The sequence below is a fragment of the Siphateles boraxobius genome, unplaced genomic scaffold, assembly GCF_051911475.1.
Source record: "Siphateles boraxobius isolate OS27281-9 unplaced genomic scaffold, OSU_SipBor_1 13, whole genome shotgun sequence".
NCBI lineage: Eukaryota > Metazoa > Chordata > Actinopteri > Cypriniformes > Leuciscidae > Siphateles > Siphateles boraxobius.
In genome coordinates, this window is record NW_027508733.1 from 24267666 (window position 1) to 24285999 (window position 18334).

The 18334-nt window shown below is 45.6% G+C and overlaps 1 long non-coding RNA gene across 1 annotated transcript; it reads right to left on the minus strand.

Annotated features, from left to right (window-relative positions):
• Positions 1 to 14903: 14903 nt before the first annotated feature.
• On the minus strand, positions 14904 to 15294 carry LOC143736119 (uncharacterized). Its single transcript, XR_013203358.1, has 2 exons — positions 15251 to 15294; positions 14904 to 15001 (listed from the first exon to the last, which is right to left on the minus strand). It is a non-coding gene; the product is annotated as an uncharacterized LOC143736119 (long non-coding RNA).
• Between the last annotated feature and the right edge of the window lie 3040 nt (positions 15295 to 18334).

The window sequence follows — 18334 nt, forward strand, 5'->3', positions numbered from 1 at the left end:
TGATGGGCACGAGCGTTGCATAGTATGTTTGGGCATTGATCATGCTAGAGCAGCGCTCGTGGATGACTCATGTTCTCTCTGTGGGAACATGACCATCGCGTCATTACGGTCGAGACTCCGTGAACTCGCAAGAGTGAGAGTCCCCTCATCCACCCCCCGTCCTGCGGCTGGTGGCCAGGGTGACCTGAGGGTTACGGTCTGGAACAAGGCGCCGACTATTTGTCCGCGACCCCAGCCCCCCTCTTCAATGACGGTGCCCGCTGATTCCCGCGGGTCTACCCTCTGGTGGCCCGCGTGCTTCAGTTGAAGCTACAGAGGAAGATGCCATGTCTGTTGCAGCATCACTAGGCGGGTTTGACTCTTCTGGAAGTGAGGGCTCGTCACAGCTGCCACCTTCCGGTGTGCATACGGCTGTGCTCGAGTCTGATCCGGAGATGACGGCCATGCTTTCCCGGGCAGCCGCGAGCATCGGACTTGAGTGGAGGCCTCCACCCTGTCCTGAGCGCTCGCGGCTGGACGATTGGTTTTTGGGTAAGGCCGCCGACCCTCGTCCTCGGCAAACCCCAATACCTTTCTTCCCGGATGTGCATGATGAGATCTCGAAGTCCTGGAAGACCCCCCTGTCTTCTCGGGACCGCTCGCTGGTCTCATCCGCCTTTCCTCCCCTCGATGAGGCAGCTGCCCGTGGGTACACTGGGCTTCCCCCGGTTGAACGCTCTGTTGCCATGCAACTATGTCCTCAGAGTGCTTCTTCTCGGGGCGAGCCTAAGCACCCATCCAAAGCCTGTAGATTTTCGTCGACCCTGGTGGCGAAGTCTTACAGAGCGGCGGGACAGGCGGCTGCTTCACTGCATGCTATGGCCACTCTGCAGGTCTACCAGGCCCAGATGCTCAGAGACATGCACGAGGGTAGGACAAACCCAGGGCTCTTTGATGAGCTGCGCGCCGCGACCGACCTTGCTCTCCGGGCGACGAAGGTTACCGCGCGCTCCCTGGGTTTGGTGATGTCCACAGCTGTGGTCCAGGAGCGACATCTGTGGCTGAACCTGGCTGACATGCGGGACGCTGAGCGGACCCGTCTGCTTAACGCCCCCTTGTCCCAGGCCGGCCTCTTCGGCGGTGCAGTTGAAGACTTTGCCCAACAGTTTTCAACTGCCCAGAAACAGACCGAGGCCATCAGACACATTCTGCCCCGCCGGCCCGCTGCTGCCTCCACCTTGCCGGCCGGGCAGACGCCTCGACCTGTTTCCCGCCGAGGGCGCCCTCCTGCGGCTCCCGCCCCTCCCGCCCGGACCACGCAGCAGCCTCCACCCAGGGCCGGTCGCGGAGGAAGCCGTAAGAAGGCGCCACAGCCCTCTCCTGCCCCGCCCCCCGCTAAACGCCGGGCCAAGCGGCGCTCCTGAGACGGGCTGCTCAGGGATGATGGTTGTTTCGCAGGAGGTGGTAGCAGGACCACTCCTTCCCCCGGTGGAGGGCCGGGGGAGAATCTTTTGTTCTCCACTCCCCGCTGCTCACCCACGGGTGGGCAGCACCCTAATGTGGTTAAAGTCAGAAACAATCCCCTCTTCCCTGAGCTCACAGAGTTCTCGGGCGACACAGAGCGCCGCCCACAAGCCGTGCTCTCCTCGCCCCCCTCTGTCCCAGAGGCGGTTGACACGGCGTGCCGTCCACGGACCGCTTCGCCCCTGTCCCCCTCTGTCGTCAGACCCCTGGCAGAGCAGGCCCCCGCGGGACGACCAGCCTGGTCCTCCCCTGGCCCCCTCTGCCAGGGCGCGGTTGCTAACTGTGCCCCCTCTCCGGGCCGCTATGCCGTCCACATCTGGGCCAGTTACTCCGCTTCGCTGCCCCTCCGGGGGGACGCCTGTGGCTCGCATGATCCCGTTGGTTCAGTTCCTGGGAGCCTGGCTAGAGCTTCCCCGTCTGTCCCACTGGATCGCGCGTACCGTCAGGCTCGGCTATGCGATTCAGTTCGCACGGGCTCCTCCCCGCTTCAGGGGAGTCCGCTCCACTTTGGTCGGTGGCAATGCCCCTATCATGAGAGCAGAGATTGCCACCCTGCTGGCGAAGGGTGCAATCGAGACTGTCCCTCCAGCCGAGATGAGGTCCGGCTTCTACAGCCCCTACTTCATTGTCCCCAAGAAAACCGGTGGGTTATGGCCAATCCTGGACTTGCGCGTGCTGAACCGCTCCCTTCACCGGATGCCGTTCAAGATGCTCACCGCCAAACGCGTTTTCGAATGCATATGGCCCCAGGATTGGTTTGCAGCGATCGACCTGAAGGACGCCTACTTTCATGTCTCCATTCTTCCTCGACACAGACCGTTCCTCCGGTTTGCTTTCGAGGGGCAGGCATACCAGTACACGGTTCTCCCTTTCGGGCTAGCCCTGTCTCCTCGCATCTTCACAAAGGTCGTCGAGGCGGCCCTTGTTCCCCTTCGAGAACAAGGGGTTCGCATCCTGAGTTATATCGACGACTGGCTGATCCTAGCTCACTCTCGAGATCAGGTTTGCGAACACAGGGACCTAGTGCTTCGGCACCTAGCCCGTCTGGGCCTTCGGGTCAACTGGGAGAAGAGCAAACTTTGCCCCGTGCAGAGGATCTCTTTTCTCGGTATGGACATCGACTCGGTCGCCATGTCCGCGCAGCTTACGAGCGAGCGCGCGCAGTCACTGCTGACTTGCCTAAGACAATTCGAGGGCAAGAGTGCGGTTCCACTGAAACTTTTTCAGAGGCTCCTGGGGCATATGGCATCTGCAGCCGCGGTCACGCCGCTCGGATTGCTTCATATGAGACCGCTTCAGCTTTGGCTTCGCGACCGAGTCCCGAGGTGGGCATGGCAACACGGCACGTTCCGAGTACCAGTTACTCCGACCTGCCGTCAGTTCTTCACCCCGTGGGCGAACCTCGGTTTTCTCAGGGCCGGTGTCCCCCTGGCACGAGCTTCCCGGCATGTTGGTGTCTCAACAGATGCCTCCACCACGAGCTGGGGCGCCATGTGCAATGGACATGCTGCTGCGGGCTCCTGGACAGGACCCCAGCGGCTGTGGCATGTCAATTGCCTCGAGTTGTTGGCAGTACGCCTTGCCCTGCACCGCTTCCGGGCGTTGCTCAGGGGTCAACACGTACTAGTCCGTTCAGACAATACCGCCACTGTAGCGTACATCAACCATCAAGGTGGTCTACGTTCCCGCCGTATGTCACAACTCGCTCGCCACCTCCTCCTATGGAGTCAGAAGCATCTAAGGTCGCTTCGAGCCATCTTCATTCCCGGAGCGCTGAACTGTGCAGCCGACGAGCTCTCACGGCTTCAGCCCCTCCCTGGAGAATGGCGACTCCATCCCCAGTCGGTTCAGCTGATTTGGGACCAGTTCGGGGACGCGCAGATAGATCTGTTTGCCTCTCACGACTCGACCCATTGCGCCCAGTTCTATTCCCTGACCGAGGGCACGCTCGGCACGGATGCTCTGGCGCACAGCTGGCCGCAGGGCCGCAAGTATGCGTTTCCCCCAGTGAGCCTTCTTGCGCACACTTTGCGCAAGGTCAGGGAGGACGAGGAGCAGGTCATTCTGGTTGCCCCTTACTGGCCCAACCGGACCTGGTTCCCCGAACTAGTACTCCTCGCGACAGCACCTCCCTGGCCGATCCCTCTGAGGAAGAACCTTCTTTCTCAGGGACAGGGCACCCTATGGCACCCTCGTCCCGATCTTTGGAACCTCCACGTGTGGCTCCTGGATGGGACGAGGCAGGTTTGAGTACCCTACCACCAGCGGTGGTGGCTACCATCACTTCCGCTAGAGCGTCGTCCATGAGACACGTCTATGCGTTGAAGTGGAACCTCTTCGTCAACTGGTGCTCTTCTCACCGAGAAGACCCCCGGAGATGCTCGATCAGTGTTTTGCTTTCCTTCCTTCAACAGGGGCTGGAGCGAAGGCTGTCTCCCTCCACCCTGAAGGTCTATGTTGCCGCCATTGCCGCACATCATGACCTCATCGAAGGTAAGTCGGTGGGGAAGCACGACCTGGTCATCAGGTTCCTGAGAGGAGCGAGGAGACTAAATCCTCCTCGTCCTCCTCTCGTTCCCTCTTGGGACCTCTCAGTGGTTCTAACTGCCCTGAAGAGTGCTCCCTTTGAGCCCCTGCAATCAGTCGAGCTTAAGTTCCTGTCTATGAAGACAGCGCTCCTGGTTGCACTGGCCTCCATCAAGAGGGTTGGGGACCTGCACGCATTCTCCGTTGACGAAGCGTGCCTGGAATTTGGGCCGGCTTCCTCTCACGTGATCCTGAGACCCCGGCCTGGATATGTGCCCAAGGTTCCTACCACTCCCTTTCGGGACCAGGTGGTGAACCTGCAAGCGCTGCCCTTGGAGGAGGCAGACCCAGCCTTGGCACTGCTCTGTCCAGTACGCGCTCTGCGCCTATGTAGACAGAACGCAGTGTTTCAGGACCTCAGACCAGCTCTTTGTCTGTTATGGTGGGAAGCTGAAGGGAAAGGCTCTCTCCAAGCAAAGGTTGTCTAAATTGGATAGTGGACACCATTGCTTTGGCTTACCAGCAGCAAGGTCGACCGTGCCCCCTTGGTGTGACTGCCCACTCCACCCGGAGTGTGGCGTCCTCTTGGGCTCTAGCGCATGGCGCCTCGCTAACAGACATCTGCAGAGCTGCAGGCTGGGCGACACCTAACACATTCGTCAGATTCTATAATCTCCTAGTGGAGCCTGTGTCCTCTCGTGCACTCGCTTCAACCAGCTAGTACCGGACCCGCTCAGGTGTCTTCGCTTGCTCGCCATTCCACTCCACGGACTGGATACGTGCGATATTTTCCTCAGGTGAGCTTCTCCGAAAGCCCTGAGCTCCTCCAGCACTCCTGACGTCGGCGCCAGTGTCTATTGCCTGTGCGTCGGCTAGGTGCCTCCCGTGTGCATGGTCCCTCCTCTGAGCGACCCCCACATGTGTATTTACACTGTAAGCCTCTCTGAGCGTGTGTCTTTCCCTTGGCAAGCCACCTTGCCACCCCTGGGGTTGAAATATTCCACCTGCGGCTGGACACCCCAGTGTTTTCCATATGCTTCCTTCGGGTCATATGTGTATTCTCTAAGTCCCCCCCCCCCTCCGGGCTGGCATTAATTGCATACTTCCCCTAAGCTTGGGATATGCTTCCCAGTGTACCTTGGTATTCCTGTGTTATATGGAGTCCTTTGTCCAAGCTGACAGGGATCTCGATTTACGCAGGGCACTGGAAGACAGCTGAGAAGGTGGCATGATTAGACTGGTAACCCCATTCGTCGTCATCCGACGTAACTCGGAGTGACAACGAAAGGGAACGTCTACGGTTACGTATGTAACCCTCGTTCCCTGAGTAGGGAACGGAGACGTTACGTCTGCCTGCCACTTTCCGCTGTACCGCGGGGATCGCCTGAGCTCAGTCTTGGCTCCTCAGCGAAGAAACATATCTGCTTGCTGCCGGCTTCCTCCTTTTATACCCACGAGGTGGGGCGGAGTTACGCCATGCAAATTCCGCAGACCCATGGCATTTCCTTGCCATTGGCTCGTTTTGTAATACTCGAAGTTGATAGGCTTTCTAAGCGAAACCCCATTCGTCGTCATCCGACGTAACGTCTCCGTTCCCTACTCAGGGAACGAGGGTTACATACGTAACCGTAGACGTTTTGTGCTTGGTCCTTTAGATGCAAATGAGCTGCCTCAGAGGGCGGGGTTTCAAGAGCTCTTGTGTTGGCAGCTGCGATTACCTCATGCAGACACTAAAATGACAGAAACTGTCCTGCCTTTAATGTTAAAACGGAGTCAGACAAAGATGGAGAGACTCGTGAAGAAGTAACAACATGTAGAATGCAACAGGAAGTCTCTGAATGGTTAGTTGATGAATTTATGTTGCTGATGTGGAGTTAACTCATCAATTAGGATATTCTGTCATGATAATCTATAAATTGCTCGTATAGGAACTGTTGTGAGATGCACACAGAGTGACTTTTTATTGCATGTGAAAAGAAGGATGCTAAAGTTTGAGCTGACTCACAAATGTACTCTTATACAACAACTTTTCCTCTTCTCAACATGGACAGTGTGTTCCCGGGGCGGGGTTTATGTACATTTTAGGATTGCTGATGTCACTTACCCGGGAGGAATGTCGTGTAGTCCCTACCAGCCGTTTGTTCTGGTCCTTTTCTTTAAAAGCAAATATCTCCCTTTGCTTTGAACTTTGAGCATTGTAACTTTGCAGATGTTTTTTATGCCCAAACAGCAACATTTCACACTAGCTAAAGTTAGAAAAGTGAACTCGTGTTTTTCCACCCCTTTAAAAATAGAATTAAAGGGTTTATCAAATATATGCAGATGGGAACTATGTCATACCACCTCTTGAACAGCATTGAAACTTTCACTGCTTTGTCTACTGGAGAGTTCCTAGTGATCCAGAATAAAAAATAAAGAAGTTTTAAAAGTAAAACACTTAAACATTGACTTCAGTAAATTATTGTTCCCTTTCAGGAACGTCGAGCTGCGTGAAATGCTGCGGGAACGCCTCTTGCGTTGTGCGTCATGAAGCACGTATGGAATCAGCCCAATGGCGAGACGGAACGTCACGAGTGACGTCAACGACCAGGAAACTATAAAGCACACCCCTGAACACAATGGCGACAGCTTCTGTTGTCTCAATACAGAAAGTGTGTTCCCCCCTGTTCTCGTTTTCTCACGGGTGGGGATACACACGATCTGTGTGTTGTTTGTTTGGGAGTGCAGCATGCCCAGTCAGCTCTCGAGGGGGCTGATTGTGAGCATTGCGAGCGTTTTCCATTAAGAACGCTCCGCTCCCGACGTTCACTCTTCGAGGAGAGTGGTTCGGTTCGCACTCCCCACGGCTCGGGTCCCGCTTCTGTCGAGGCAGAGCGGCGGCGCCTGTCGTGGGGATCGCAAATGGATCTGTCAGCGGGGTTTGAGACGGGCTCTGCCTTATCTCAGCCTTTACCTGCCAGTTCCAGTGCCTCAGTTCCGGGTGTGGAAGCACGCATTGCGGTTTCTTCCCCCCAGGCTGAGGTACCAATACTGCAGCTATCCAGTTCGGAGGAGCTGGATGTTGTCAGTATTGAGACAGGGGATGTTGAGGACTCGTCACCTCATTCCCCTGAACACGAGGAGCTTATGGAGGTTCCCGCGTTCAGCCTCCACGGCGGTGCCTTCCGTTTCTTCCCAATCTCCACACCGAGGTGTCGAGGTCGTGGAAGAGACACGCCTCTTATCGTGTGTTTAGCCCCCAGACTTCCTCATATTCTAATATATCGGGGGCTAAGTTATATGGTTATGGGGCGATGCCCAAGGCGGAGGAGACTCTAGCTAGCCAACTTTCTGCTGAGTCTTCCTCGTCTCTTAAGGCACCAGCTTTACCCACCAAGCCTCTCAGAAATACTTCGGCTCTGGTGGGTAAGGCTTATTCGGCGGCTGGTCAGGCTTCGGCGTGTCTGCACACGATGTCAATATTGCAGGCATACCAATCCGATCTTTTAAAAGATATGAGTGAGAGTGAGGAGCTCAGCACTGACGTGGTTCGAGAACTGCGTCAGGCTGCAGATTTATCTCTGCGTGCCACCAGGGAATCGGCTAAACTAATGGGCCGCTCTATGGCAGCCCTGGTGGCCGCAGAGAGACACTTGTAGCTTAATCTGTCCGATATGAAGGATAAAGAGAAAGCTTTTCTTTTGGATGCTCCACTTTCTCCATCTGGTTTATTCGGTGACGCGGTAAACACGGTCATAGATAAATTTCAGGAAGAAAAGAAACAAGCTGCAGCTTTCATGTTCATGTCCCAGGGTCTGCTGGGCGAGGGCAGACCAAGCCGTCGACTAGCTCCTCACATAGGGCACAACAAAGGCAGAGTGTCGCGTCTCGTGGCCCCCCTTCTAAACAGTGGGAACAGACGCGACAGTCTCAGGCGAAGCCTTCTAGTGGTAAGACTGATCTGAGGACAGTCATTATGGCTAGGAAGGCTTCGTCTAAGAAGTCCTGACGCCACTGGTGTCAGGATGCTGAGGGTGGTCCCCACCGTGAGAGGGAGGTGTTCACCGCTTCAGACGGTGCCCGTTCTCTCACGGTGCCCTCAGGGGTCCCTTCTGCCAACCCCGCCTTCGTGTCGGGGCGCAGACGGGCCCAGCGAGCGCTTTCCCGAGGGACGCTAGCCCCCTCTGAGGAGGGGTTTAGAGCAGTCAGACCAGTTGTCCCCTGCCGGTGCGCCGTTACAGGGCGCTGTGTCTGCTGCTCAAAATATTCCAGAGGCCAGCCTCGAGAGAATAATCCGAGATAATGATTCTGATTTTATTACATTTATTGTAAGTTGCGATCGATTGTGGATAATGTAGACTATTAATGACGGTAAGGTTGTGCTGTTGACCCGCAGCCTCTCGAGGAGAAATCTACACAAATGAGCGCACCACACACACACTCAGTAACAACATAGGCTACTGCCTATAAAAAATCTAAATGTGGAGTTTTTATATTTTTAACATATGTTAAGCAACCCTTAATTATTTTTCTGAATACCATCACGATTGAAAATGTGACACTGATTTCCTACAACAGTTCAATAAACAGTTAAAATTAAGTCATTACATTTTAGATGCAATATTGCCTGTTTTTGTTCTGTTTCAGCAGCGAAATAGTTCCAAACAAAAATCACAGCAGAACCACGGCGCATCTCACAGGAACACTCAACCTGTTTTCATTACTGAATGATTCAGCATTTTGATCGAATCGGTTGAGTCAAAGATTCAATGACCCATTCATAAATATCTGTCTCATTCTTGAATGAATCAGCCGTTTGAATGAATCAATGACTCACTCATTGACTGTCGCCTGCCACCATCTACTGGCGGTTTAGCGTTGTGTTTAAAAGTAGTATTCTTTCAAACGTTTCTTATTTTATATATTTAAATCAATTTCATAACATTATTTTATGCAATTGTAATTTTTTCAGTGTAAATGATTTAAGTTGTTCAGCCCTACCTAGGGTAACAGCCCTATAGTGTTTTATTATTCTATAAAATTGAATTTATTGATCAAATTAAGGAATTTAAAATGAAAGATGAAGCATACATTTAATAAGATTGAGGGAGGAAATGACCTTTAAAGGTGCAGATATTATAATATGCCGATTTAAATATCAAAGCTGATTGAACACTGATGAGAATATTGCTTCAGAATAAATTCTCAACATAAAAAACACTCACAAAAAAATAAATAATCCGGACAAGCAACTTATTTACTCGGACAAGTGAATGACAGATTTACTTGTCCGAAGGACTAGCACATGAAAAGGCTTAATGTCTAATGTAGAAAACAGCAGCGTGTTAAGTCAATGATTACAATGAAATTCATTACATAATTATGTAAAAGAAAACACACCATAAGCATAATAACGCAACATATCTGCATCAAATAACACCAGATAAAATTAAAACAATGTGGGATTTGCAACCCAGATAGAATGCCTTGTATGTTTGTCATGAGACAGAATGGATAACTTGGACAAGAAGAAATTGTGTCAAGAGTTTGTTCAAGTTACTGATCGGCACATGCATGTTTTTGGGTCATTTTAGAATCAGTAATAGTTTATTTTGTTTAAGTTACTTTTTTTGGACAGTGTAGCCTACATTGTTTCTTTCTGTATCTAAACTGCATTGCATGTTTTAATTTGTGCAAATAAACCTTTAACATTTCTTGGTTCGCTTGATTTTTCAGAACATTAACCAAATGCTTTCAAAAAGTGATGCGGGCACATGTCCCCAGCGTCCCCAGTGTAAATGACACCTATGCCTGTCTTGTCTCGTCTCCTGCCGGAATTATTCTGATGACATTGTTTCCCCGCCTCTGCTTTATCCAATCTCAGCAAACGTGAGTGGTCTTCGGTTTGGCGTTTCCTACACATCTGTCTACGGACCAGGCCCGGTTCTACGGGGATAATCCAGTAGGCTAAGGGCTAGCGCAAAATGCGGCATCGGCATCTCGAAGCGACACTTCCGGTGGCATCTCCAGCGGCCAGGACTTTCCGGTGCAGCGGCATCTCCAGCAATCAATATATATATATTTTATTAACTGCATTTTAACTAAATAATATTATGTACCTACCACAGAGTTGCATATCCTGTGTAAGCATATCCTTTGTAAATAAAGCTTTGAGTTTCTGATTCTCCATTACATCAGAGAAAGCTGCAATTGTTCTGAGTAGCCTTGATGCATGCTATTTAACGTTATAGGTTTCCAGCAAGAAGTGTCAATATCACTTTAATGTTTCAGAAAATGCTGTTTATTAAATATGAATATAAACCGTTATTCCGTTAATACAGAAATGCGTTCAATGAGTTTCTGATGTGCTGCACAATTCTGATATTAAATCAAATTAGCTGTAGGCCTACAAAGCTGAAATTGCGGCGGCATCTCCAACAGCCAGCTGTCGCTCCAGCGGCATCTCGTAGCGGTATCTCCAACAGCCAATAACGCTACTTTGTCCAGCTGTGGCTGCTGCCAAAGTAAGTGTGATGATACCACTTTCTGATTAATTAGTTATGTTTCTGCGCAGAGGAAATTATTAAATCCAATTTTTTCATAAAAACTTAGGCTAACTGAACATCCGGCTATATGTGAAAAATTATAATTACTCATTTTAAAGGTTTTTACATAGAGAACTGTAGCTAATGAATTAGAAACACACCAAAATATAGCCTAATTGTAATTTTATTTAACATTTGTTATTCTTCAAATTAAATCGTCTTTACAAACATAGGCTATATGAGCTAGATTCAACTAATCAATATACTATTGTTTTTATTATTATTGGGGCGGTTCTAGGGTGAGTGGATATCCGGGGCTTAGCCCAGAGAAATCCATGTATGTGTCAGGATACAAGGAATCAACTTTAAATAAAATGTTTAATATTTGTTTTTGTTTTTTTGTTTTTCTTTAATTTTTTTTTTTTTTTTTTTTTTAAGTTAATCTTTCTGGCTTATTAAAATTAAATGTCACAATGTCACACAGAGTTAAACTGAAACATCAATCCACCCTCATCAACAAAAATGCAATAATGCATTCCAAAGTAAGAATACCAAACATTCCAAGATGCTATTTACAAACAAAGGGAACAGAACAGGTCAAGTTCAACATCAGGTCAAGTGCAATTCAATAGCAATTGATAGCGATTACACAGCACTTACAATTTGCGTAAATAATCGTTTGAGGCTAATGTATCAAATATCAAATTTGGAATACAGAAATATGAAATATTGAAAAATTAGAATGGTAGGGGAGACCGGGGACAGTTGCAACACTTTTTGCATTTGGCTCTGTTACTCAGAGACGATTTGGATTAGACAAACCAATTGTTTATACAATAAACTTACATCTGTATGTTAATAGTCTAAACCATTTAAAGATAATTACAGAATTTACATTTTTCACAATTTGCATTTGAAGGAGTCAGATGTTGCAACTGACCCCGGCCCCGGGGACAGTTGCAACATTGTTTGGGGATGGTTGCAACATGTTACAAATGCAATATATTACAATTTATGTCAGTGTTAGCAAAATGATTATTACCAGAAATGTAAGTTATAATAATATTAGTGTTCTTTATTCATCAGCTTTGATTAGATGACAATTATTTGTCTAGATGACTAGGCCTTATGTGCAGATGTCAAATATTCAAATTGATATAAAATACAGTCGGCTTTTAGTGACATAGGAAGAATGGAACAATTTGTGAGGCAATTGGCTTTTATTTAGCCTATTGTCATGTAAAACATTTTTTAAACTAGGCCTCTATTTTATATTATCATTTTTCATTTTAACAATGTTATGCATGGTCACAGACATCTGCACACATGCGCGCACATGCACACACACATAAACCTCCTGTCCTTCAACTTGATGAACTATATTATATTTAAGTAAAAACTTATGAAAAAAATGTTAAAAATAGTACTGCTATGTGGTCTGTTTTTATATTTATGCATTGTACGGGGACAGTTGCAACAGTTGTTGCAACTGTCCCCGTTCCTGTAAGCCATGGTAAAACCTCCCGTGCTAGCTAAACAATTGACCTTATTACATGCTAACCATACTAGCTTAAAGTTAACATATCACTCATTTAATAAACCATACAAGTTTGAGCTGAATCACAAAAACAGTGACAACAGTTTAACAAAAACAAAGCTCAAGAAAATTAATTTTCATACTTTAAAAACAGTTTTTCTTCAATAAATCCTGATGAAGCTCAGGAATCTCCTTGATTTTTCTCTGCAAGGGGGGGGGGGGGGGGGCATCCAATTGAGCATGTGCAGTGTGAGTGTCATTACTCTAGCTTGTTTCTGGTTGGAGAAAAATGACATGTTGCAATCATCCCCTGTTGCAACTGTCCCCGGTCTCCCCTGGGCTGCGTTCCAAACCGCATACTTCCCTACTATATAGTATGGGAAAAAGAGTAGGCGAGCAAAAAAGTATGTATGAATCCAAAAGAGTAGGCGAGAATTACCTGGGTGACGTACTAATTATCGCGAGATTCGGACTTAAGTGCGTTCGAATATGCCTACTTACCTACTATATAGTAGGCGAAAACAGTACGTGAAGGAAGCAGTACGTTCGAAACATCAGTATTCATAAAAGAGTAGGCGAGAAGTTCCCGGATGGCTTACTGCTTCCGGCCCGATTTTTGAGTGCTGTCCGATGCGTACTCTTCTATCCCAGGAGGCCACGCGAGAGCGACGTCATTATCAAACATCACGGAGATTGCGACGCCGGGGGTTTTCAAATGTGAGTAAACACGGTTCCTTATGTGTTAAACTACTATAGAGTAGATGTTTTAACTGTTGATGGTGTAAAGTAGTTAGACAGTATAGTATAGTTGTGATTTTGCTGTAAAAACATGTTTTGTATAGCTAGCTAACAGGGGAGCTCTAAGCACACGTAACGTCTCTAAAGTGGATTTACATAACATCTTAAACACGCTTATTTAAAATGTCTATTTACATCTGAAAGGAAAATATTGTAAGTACTGACATATTGCAGATGAGCACATCACAACATGAAAAAGACATCTGAGTGATGTATGTGTGGCATTATTATAGGATAACGTTAATTCACTGTTGTCAACAGTGTTGACATTAGACACATGTGCTGTAAATAAGGTAAATAAACAAATCTATAAAGTAACTAATCGTGTTTTTATTCAGACTGGTGTGAGCACTGAGGATGAGGAGCCCAGAGCTGAATCCTGGAAACGGTGCCATGGATGAGACGCTCCATCTCTCCATCTGCCCTTATCGCCTCAGATTGTGAAGCGCAGCGCAGAACCGGCACGAAGGCACGGTCACCTCTGGTGAATTCATCAGAGTAAAGCCGCAGAATGGGAACCGCTGTGTTGAGATGGCAGTATGTGGGGTTCAGCGCCTGTAAATACATGCTTGTAGTTTGAATAAAGATTTGTTTCATGTGTTGTTGAATTGTATATGCATTTGTTTATTGTGTGATGGTTACTTTTATTTGTTCTTTTACTCATTTATTCATGTTTCTTATATTTGTCAGTATATAAAATATAATTATTTAATGTATTCATTAATTCATTGCTTGACTGACAATTGAGATGTTCGCGTGTATTCATGCATAACTCATATGACAAAACAAATTACATTTTGCTTGTTTTATTAAATTATATCATTTCTAGTATATAAAAAAGTAATATAATTAAGTATTGGTTATCATTTAATATTATTTTGTTTAAGTTTTGGGGTGGGCTAACAATGCAATTCATTCTGAGGTAATATATTAATTTTTAAGGAGCGATACTTACATTTTTCGAGTATAAAATCAACAGTTTTCTCCACAGGAGATCTTCGAGCAGCGGCCCGTCTCCTTATGCAGACATTACAAACGCCGAGGAAAACTGTTCTAGGTTGTGCTGTCGAGTTACTGATGTTATGAAGTGTTAGTGCACCTGTCGCTCATATAATTTAAACTTATTACATAAAGATCATAGAAAGATACCATAGTTGTTTCTAACAATGAACAATCATAATGACAAAACAGAAAACATAAGGATTATTGGTTTGTGTACATCATAATATGATATATACACAGGAAAAAAGAACAATAACAAGGCTAAATATCTTTAAATAGTTCTTCATAATAGGCTCTACATTAAAAAATTGTTTTGTTGTTATAAGTCTGAGGGATGGAACGAGAGGTAAATTCATCATGAAAAGAGGAAAACTTAAAGGAGAAACTTTTTGGGTATAAAATAAAGAAATTAACAACATATTCAAGAGATTTTGAGGGTTTCTTAAAAACAATCGTTATAAGGAACTGTGGGTCACATTTAAAATATAACAACTTAAATCAACCCTAAATGTATTCACAAAATAAATTGGCAGCTGTTTCTTCAACAATACCACAAAATGAGCAAGTTTCATCAATATCAAGATATTTACAGATAGATGAATTAAACGTGTCGTTCATCTTTTAAGTTGTTGCGCTTGTGATAACGCGTCGTAGGTCACGCGATAACGTCAACATGGCGGATGATGTCCGGATCGCATTCATACTCAACGAGATTTGGCTATAAAGTACCTACTCTTTTAGCGCTCGTTAAGTAAGTACTCATTGAAATTAAGTACCTACTCATTGAGTATGCGGTTTGGAACGCAGCCCCCTACTTTGCCACTAGATGGCGGCAAGCCACTGCCTTAATTAGTGAGTCGGTTTATTCAATCGATTCGTTCAAAACAGATGATTCATTTAGAAAAAAAGTAAGAAATGTTTTTTGAATAGCGGGGTCAGTGAATCGTTTACAAGCAAATTCATTCAGTAAACACCGTGATGCTTTGATTGAAACCATTTTCGTTAGCGAAATATTTTCTTTACTTTTATTATCTTTTTTATTTAATTGTTGCCCTGACACAGGCAGGCCATGCTAACCAAACATATAACGCTCTAATTGTGTGTGTGTGTCCTATAGACTGTACTGCGCAACCATGAACTGTTAGACGATCAAAATGTAAATCAGACACAATTTAAAACCGAATAAGAAATATAATACTATGAGTAAAAGTTACAGATACCAGCTGAAGCTGTTGTATCTTGTTTTAGTGCTGGCTGGGGGTGCTTTACTTCCTTTTGTTGAAGAATTTTGATTTACCCACATTAACAAACTGCCTGGCTCCAAAATATCTTATTTCATTGGCTGGATGATCGTACAGACGCTGAACTTCTCATGGATGGTTGGCCAGTTTACATGTCAGTCAGAAGCACTAGCCTGAGTGGGCGGTTCGACGGACACTGTATGTTACCCCTTTTCCACAAACAAGAACCGGGTGCTGGTTCAGAGCCAGAGCCAAAGCTGGTTCAGAGTGGGTTCGACTGACGAGCTTAATAAGAACCGATTTGCCTTTCCACCGGCTAGAGAGCCACAACAGAGCCAGATCTTACGTCACTGTATACGTCTCATGTTGCCCAGCAACGCTAGTGCTTCAGTGGAAATCAACATGGACAATATTTGTGGTAAAATTTTCATTGATAATGTTGATGTTTTACAACAAAAATGTAGCAATATGATTATAAGGAAGGCTCTTGGTTCTGTGTCTTTTCCTGCAGCAAGATTCTTTTGGTCTTCTTTATTTGGTGATATCTCTTGGGTTAAAGCATGGAAATTACCAAATAAGTTTTGTGTCAATAACAAAATTAAGGAAGTGTCTTACAAAATACTTCACAGAATTTATCCTGCTAAACATGTTTTGGAAAGATTTAATCTTAATATTTCGTATACTTGTGAATTTTGTGCACTAGAGAAAGAAACAATTTTGCATCTGTTTTTTCACTGTATTTATTCAAGATTATTTTGGAAAGATTTAGAAACCTTTATTAATAGAAAACTGAAGTGTATGATGGAAATTTGTGTTTTTGATGTGTTTTTTTATACTCAGAAAGACAATTTGGAATGTAAAGAACAGCATATTATACAGTTATTTATTTTATTAGGAAAATACCATATACATAAAAAGAAGTGGGCTCAAGGTAAACCAAATTTTCCACATTTTATAAATGACTTTAAATTATATGTACATCTTTTGGAACAAACTAAAAACAAAAAAGCAATGAAAACATGCAATGCTTTGAAAACACTGGATTTTATGTAAAAAAATAATAATATTATTTTTTATTATTTATTATTATTATTATTTATTTTTTTCTTCTTTTTTTGGCAGTTAATGTAATATTGTGAATATGTGATACCTCTGTTCTTGTGGCATTGAATAAAAAAAATAAAAAAAATAAAAAAATTAAAAAAAAGCAACGCTAGTGCGGTAGCGCCAAACAGTACGCCAGGCTTGTTCGAGATGCATCGGCTTCTCGCAGATCGATCTCCGCATGACATCAAAGCACTGCGATAGCGATCTAAAAGCACAAGGAGTCGTATGTTCTCCAAACACTCCCGCAGCTCCGATCGGTCCGCGCCGCTCCGATGCATCTCGAACAAGCCATCAACAATAACGGACGTTGCAATACTATGGATGCTCATGGGTTTACAAAATACATCGGAGTCCAACGCGTTTGTGCAGCTCGCCGTAACTTACATAGACGGATATTTATAATCGAGCTGCTATTAGCTCGACTAGCTGCTATTTAAAAATGGCGGTCACAAGTTTCAATAGAGATTGCTAATGTGACGTCATCGTGACGTATTACCAGTGGTGAACGCAAAGCATTTTGGGAATCCGCGGCACAAACATAAGTAGGCGCCGGACTTGATTGCATGGAGGGAAGAACGCAGTGTTCAAGATGCCGTCTACCTGCTGTGTTACAAACTGCAATAGTCCTTCTTGCACAGTTTTGAAAACGAACATTAAGGGTTGTTTTAAGGGACATGTTTGTGTATGCTCGTAGACACTCACTCTGAAGCGGTCAGAGGCGATTCTGAAAGATTCAAAAAGTCGAGACAGGATTATCGTACCCAATTCTACACACCACTCTAACTTAGTTCATCCAAAACTAACTAGAAAATAGACTCAAAGTGCTAAATACCTGAATTATCCTTTAAGAACGGATCAATATATTTGTTTTCCTTAATTTTAATTAACCCTGACTTTATTCTCATCTGAATGGTAAATAATAGATTTTCGTATAAAATAATACTACCATTAAAAGCACATTTGATTTTCTTTTTTAATCAATGTAGAATATGTAACTGCTCTGAAGACAAGAAATGAAAACCAATGCGATATGATTAAAGTCCAAAAGATGTAACCCACAGACTGTTTTGAAATGGGGTTGGATAAATATGTTGCTTTAAAAACTGTGTGTTTGGTTGGGTGACAGTTGTAGGTTACAGTTTGACAAGAGTTTAGACTGTGACAAAAGCACAATGTTGTGTTTTATTGCGAGTGTAAATTACACGAATATAAGTAAAAACTTTGCAGTTTGAATGATAACCTTTATGAACCAAATGACGGAGTATGTTTTTATGTTTCCACTGTTCGATCGCGTCTCTCTCTCTCATTCACAAACACACACACACACACAGTTCGATCACGCCCGCGCCTCTCTCTCTCGCGGACGCACACACACACACACACACACTCCAGCATTGTAATCTTGACATGAATTGTGACTGCATGCAGATAGATGAGAGAGGGAGGAGTGTGGTGCTTAAAACATTAGCATACTTTTGAACGGACGAGTTTTCTGGTATGGTCCTACAATGTTTTCTTGATATTTTTTTTCATGCCAGAACACTAGCCTGCTATGCCAGCCCTTGTAAACGGGCCAAACATACCCATAATTCTTTGCGTTCTGATGACGTTGCCGCCCAGTTGGTCACATGTCTTAGCGATCTCTATTCGTCTTGTTGGTCACGGTAACCCCGCCCCCAGCCCCTGACGCAAGTGGTTCTTACTTGGCTCTGTTCTAGACCAGCAATGATTTGGTGCTACTTAAGAACCACTTTTCCTGGTTCGGAGCTGGTGCTTTGCGTGTGGAAAACCAAAGAACCGAATTGAAACTAGGCTCTGGCTCCGAACCAGCACCAGCTCTGCCTTGGTGGAAAAGGGGTATGTGAGAGTCGAGAGATATCCACCTGTTTCCGGGGGGCGCTACTGTAAAAAATATAGTGGGTGCATGCAACTTCCGGTCAGGCGGTGGAAGTAGCATACCAGTGGTATTTTGTGTGCTATTTAGCGAAGATGCTAGGTGTTTTCTATTTTTTCCGGATCATTTTTTTACTATTTAACCTAAGTCGTAAACCTTTATGAAAGATGTCCTTACGGAGCTCATGGAAAACATGTGCTTA